A 6,209-nucleotide genomic window follows, 5' to 3' on the forward strand; every position below is an offset into this window, starting at 1 on the left:
CCCTTCTGACCCTTAATCTATGAAACTATGAAACTATGACAAATATAGGCTCTAAATAAATATGTAGTAAATATACTTAAACCAGCTAAGTAAAGAGCTTTATTAAACCAGCAAGTACATAGCAGTTCTAAAATAAATATTCCACAACTCCAAAGGTTCATCTTGACTTCAGGAGACTTGGATCAGACTCCAGGGCAAGATTGTTTTTGGTGTTTAAGTGTGATTCTGCTCAAGCATGGTTATATGGTACATGGGGTGTGTACAGAAGTGCTCTGTGCATGTTTTACAGCACTGTAATTTAGAGCACTTTTAATAGCACTAAAAAGTTACAGTATTCTTAAACATAACAAAAGTGCAGTGCTTGGTTTGGGCAGGATGGGGGAGGGGAGCTCTGAGCCTCCCTGCACTTTCCAGGCTAGGCAGTAGGGGGTGCTCTGCAGCCTCCTGGGGCTGCAGGAGACTGTGTACAGCAGAAGACCAGTGGAGAAGGTGGATCTGGGATGAGTGGTTGTCACTCAACTTTTCATCTGACCCCACTTCCACCCCCACCCCCACCCCCACCCCAGCACTGGGAGTGAGTCCTACTTCTGCCACAGGCCAGCCAGCAGCTCTCACCCAGGCTGACAGCCCAGGTCCAAGCATGTGGTCCAAACCATGCAGAGTCTCAGGGTATGTGTGTCTCTGTGTGTCCCACTGAACCAACCCCCTTCCCCCAGCATTGCCCAGCCCAGACCAGCCCAGAGTCTATCCTAGCTGCAAGCTCTGCCAGGCACCCACCAGCCTTCTGGGATGGCAGGAGCTCCACAGGGCCTGGAGACCCCAAGCACAGAGCCAGCTCTTCTGGCTGTAGAGCAAGCTATGCTCCCAGGGGTTGGGAAGCACCTTTCCTTCTCCTCCCTCCCAGTCTTATCTGGCCTGATCAATGCCATCTCAGTCATTTGGTGGGAGCAAGGTGGATTGCTGGCTTTTGCAGGCTTGGCTAGTGCTCCCAGGATACCCCTAGTGGTGCTTGCAAAGTCCATGGGCTACTGGCAAAATTGCCAGAAATTTGACCGGTGTGGAGAAGTTATTCGAAGTGCTGTAGGTTGCCAAAGTGCTGTAAAATACAACACTTCAAATTTAATACCTCATTTAACAAGGGTTAATTTAAAGCACTGTATCCATTTTAAAGTGCTGAAAGCCATGCACTTCTGTTAAGTCCTGGGAATAAAGTGCTTTAAATGGCAAAAAAGCAATTTCTGTACACATTCATGGTTATCACATATGCTTTTGTAACATACTATTACCTTAGATTAAATCAAAAAACAAAGCAAGAACTCATTGATCTTTTACTTTAACAGGTTTTCAGGGACTCAGGAAGGCTTAAATGGGATGACACTTAGATGCTTAAATTCATATAGGCATCTAATAGTGGAATTTCCAGTGTTTTTATACCCAGTCTTTTGTTTACCTTATTTGTGTGATTCATCACAAGGAAGAGAAATTGGCATGTTTCTGCAATTCTCATATTGGCAAACTTCTCACTGCATTCAATGGTAGTTTTGTCCAAATAAGGCCATTTTCCCCAAAACCTGCAATCTAAGTCTTATTTGAACAGGCTTCTCACAGCATTTTCATTCTCCTTCTTTCTTCCATAGTAATCTTTTCTATATTGTCTTGCATTTCCAAGATCAATATATTGTTGATGACTGAAGCAGTTCTGCTTAGTCTACTTTAGGTTTACTGCATTGTCTGGCTACAATATTAATAGCTGTGAAATAATGGTTTCTTACACATCCTTTTTCAGTTCCTTTTTTGGCTTTTCCTGCCTTTTTGTATGTTGAAAGCAACTTTATAGTTGTATATCTTAGTATCTCCAAATAATTTCATCTCAAGTTTAACTTATTACAGCTCTTTTGTACTTATTCCTGCTTTATTAAGTCAAAAACTTTCTTGAAGTCAATGAAAGCTTACCATTCATCACATGAGGATGATATTTGGAAAATCACATTTGGAGGATATTGATATTACCACATTTCCTGGACAATATATTATTGGAAATTTGTGTGTTAATGGACCTGTAGTGTCATTCCATTCATTATGGTATCAATAGTATTGATTTCTCCTTTAGGAGATTTGTGTCTCCATCTTCTTCTTTACTTCATCTGTATTTATGGTACAGCTCTTTTTGTTTTGTTTATAGGAATATTTTTTCTTCTATGTTCTAACTCCACTGTTTGGAAGTGATGTGAGTTACTTGCCTGGATCTGTTAAAAGACTTCAGGTGCATATAAAAGAGTAATTCAGACAGAGATGAGTTTATTCATATTAAGCGGTATATTTAATGAGACACAATTAGAGCCAACTTAATCCCCTTTCTTGAGTTAATTTATTTACATAGGAAAATACTGAATCCAGTAGTGGGGGAAATTTTCCTAATGCTCATTTTTGGTCCTGAATTTCTTATCTAATCTATTAAAAATCCATGCAAAGGACTTCGTATTCTAGGATCATAGGAAAGTAGGGCTGAAAGAGACCTCATACAGACATCTAGGGCTCAGACAGAAATGACAAATTTTTAGCCAATCTGGCCACAGAAAATGGTCTATAGACATGACCAAACACAAGTTCATGGCTGCAGATAGCTTAAAAATGGCTGATCATGCAAAAATCTGAGCCTTCATTTCATGAAGGGTCAGAGGAAGATGTTTCAAAACAGAGCATCTTCTGTAACTTCTGTCTGCGCTGCCTGCGCACCTTGAATTCTTTCAGAATGGGAGGGGGGAAAGGGAGTTGAGGGAGTTCAGTCTAGGGTTCTTTCAGCCCCTGCTGGAGGGTTGGGTGGGTGTATTGGAGCCCCTAAGGTGGAGGGAGCTCCAATTCACCCACCCCACCCTCCAGTGCCAGGTGGGGAACCCCTAGAATGAGCTTTCTCTGCTCCCTTTTTCTGCACCCATTCTGAAACAGGGACAGGCTGGAAAAGAGGAGGGGCTGTTGCTAGGGCAAGGTGGCTACAGGCTCTAACCAACAGCTAGATTCCCCTCCCCCATGAAGCCAACAGTGAACTTCTGTTTGCTTGGGGAGGTTGTTGCAACTCAAAATACTTCTGGCAAACCATTTTCAATTACAGCGAGGAGCTGCACTTCTGTCTGCACCTCTAGTCCATCCCCCTGCTCAAAGCAGGAACATCCACAACTAAACCATCCCAGCCAAGTGTTTGTTCAATATGCTTTTGTAAACTTTCAGAGATGGAGATTCCACAATTTCTCCAGGTAGCCCGTTTCAGTTCTTGACCACCTCACAGAGAAAAAACTTCCCCCTAGCCTCCAACCTAAATTTCCCTTGCTGAATCTTGAGGCCATTGTTCCTAGTCCTGTTCCCAACAGCCAAAGAGAAAATCCCATCTCCATACTCTGTAATCACCCTTCAGGTATTTGAAGACCGTTATCCAGAGGCCCAGAGTCAGTCACTCTGCAGTAGGATTAATTTTTCTATTTTTAAAACAGGACCCATAAAACCTCCTTTCTCCTTTGTTTGTCTGATCTAGTTAATCTGGAAGCTCTTCAAGGTGAGAACCCTTTACTATGTGTTTGTATAGAACCTAGCAATCTTTCAGTTTGGCGGGTAATCTTGGTATCAACTGAGGCCATTGGATGCTATCACAATAAACTTAGAAACCCATATAACTGATGGATTGCTTTAAGAGACCCCTCATCATATAATTAGGTCCCAGCTTCTGTTATTAACTCTATCTTGGTTCATGCCAACATAAGTCTTATCTATATTCCCAAATACGTTCTGCTTATATGGAATGAAAAGTAGAGATGTGAAAAACGTTTGCATAGCGATTCTGAAACTGACAAATCGTTAGGGTTCCAAGTTCTAGAGAAACTGGAAACTTCAGCCCAGCTTAACAGAAACAGAAAGGACATGGTTTGATAAGTTTCCATAGCATTCTTCCAACCAAAACACCTCAATATACAACATGTCCCATAGCTACTGTTCCTTCCTAGGTGTAAGAAGCTGCTCTACTCCCCATGAGATGCTCACAGGAAAGGCAGGAAACACCTATGCCCTAGTGTCAAGTTCTCAAGCTCTGTTGTATTTCAATTATTGTTTTATAGGTCTTGTTCTTTTAAAGTAATGAATGTCTAGGGCCCAATTCTACTTCAGCATGCACATCAGTAAATGCTTAAGTTTAAACACATGATCAATCCCACTGACACACTCATTCACACTTAAGAACAAACGTAAGTCCTCTTGACAGGATATGCCACTGATTCAAATAATGTCAGGTTTCTGTGAACAGTATAGGACTGATGGGGAACAAGAAATAATTTCATGGTTGCTGAAAGGACTTTTGCCACACTTAGATGAAAAAAGACCCATTAGTCTTTAAATTATAACATCATTTGGATTTTCTGCCATCTGTGATTTATTTAATTATTCATGCACCACACCTGATTGATAAGCATCTTGGAGAGTTGAACAAGGCATTTATTTCATATAAAATATCATAATATATCAGAATGAATTTTCTTTTAACCACATTTTCTTGCCCTTCTTGAGCCTATATCCAAATCCAAATGTCTCCAAAAGTCACAATACATATAATGCAGTCAGAGAAAAGAATTTCCTCGCCAAACTGAAATCTAAACAATTGCTCAATTTTGTCCAAATCAATGTACCCAAAAATTGGATCATGAGAAATGTGTTCAGGTAGATTCTAGATCAGATTGGAGACCCTAACTATTATTGTATTATAAATATTTATTTATTTTCAATTATTTTCTGGCCTTAAGGCATCATTCATTACTCTAAATTGCACTATATTTTTTATTTAAAATCCCATACTTTCTATTAGTTCCCTAGCTTTGGAAAGTCTTGCTGTAGTTAATCCTGGAATATTTCACTGTATACAAAACATATATATCAATAATACTATTTTCCTTTGCTATTGAAATTCATAAATGTCATTGTAGAATACAGTAACCTGGAAACATGGACAGCCCATGATATTTATTGGTTATTTTTACTGAGGAAATCTAAGGAATTGGATCTACTGTTAATCTTAGAAAGCTCCATACTATGTGCACCCGCTCATAAAAGCAGATAGTTATTTGGGAATTTTCAGTGGGACTGCATGGGATTTCAAAGGGATTCCATGCTACAGAGGGGCTGGAGCAGCATAGAAGGACTCTAAAAGCCCTATAGTTCAGTACAACAACTGTTAGCCACCATATCTCTTTTAAATACTGTTCATAAACATACTGTGAATGGAGAGGAAATGAGAGAACATATTTAAAGGGGACAATTCACTTTGGTTTTATACAGTTACAAATTACACCAGGTTTTTATGCCAATAAATGCAATAAACTAAAGGACAAGGTATGGGGCTGCAAACAGGGTAAGCAGTTTGCAGGCAGTTGCTGAGGGGCAAAAGGAGGAAAGGGGGAGAGAAGCCAGGCCCCAGATCCTTCCCAGGGAACTTAAGTGATACAGCTGTCTGTGCCTTTGGTTTGCTTAGTGTTAGTTTGGTGGGCTGTGTGTGTTTGGGGTGTGTGCTCTGAGAAGCTGGGAGTGATTGCTGACTGCTGAGTGATTGCTTCCTGGGTCTGACAGAAGTCCAGATGAGGCAACCCACCATTGTGCCAAGGCTGCACATGTTCAGTAAGAACATCTGGAACTCTCTGGAACAGGACTGACATTGCCTGGACAGGCCCTCCCCATAGAAGATCAGAGGTAGTCTGCCCTATAGAAAGGAGTAGTGAAGACTGACTCCTTGGGAAGCCTCCATCTGGACCAGCAACATGTCACACCATCTATCCACCCAGAGGCCCTGCTGGTGACCCCCCTCTGGACAACACTTCCTGGACAAAGACCCCTTTACAGCCTGGATAGGTAGCTATCACCTCCACCCTCTCTTCAGCCAAGGACTTGGACTCTGTTTCTCTTCCCTACCTGGACTCCAACCCTTCCACATAGTCTCTTTCTCTTGCTGCCATTGTGAGTGCTTGTGTGTGTATGGGCACCAATAACTTCATGGGGCTGTGTAGTGTGTTGTCTGTTTAATAAACCTGTTATTTTGAAACCCCCAGTTGGGTTTTTGTCTGTTTTCTGACTGTTTCCTCCTTGCCACCACTTATCTGCCCCCCAAACTCCCAGCTGTCTGCCTCAGTTTCCAGCCCCAAGCTCCCAGGTTTCTGCCTCTCTCTCTTTCCTGGCTGTCT

This window comes from Gavialis gangeticus, unplaced genomic scaffold, assembly GCF_001723915.1.
Source record: "Gavialis gangeticus isolate Ggan-Ray unplaced genomic scaffold, GavGan_comp1, whole genome shotgun sequence".
NCBI classification, from domain to species: domain Eukaryota; kingdom Metazoa; phylum Chordata; order Crocodylia; family Gavialidae; genus Gavialis; species Gavialis gangeticus.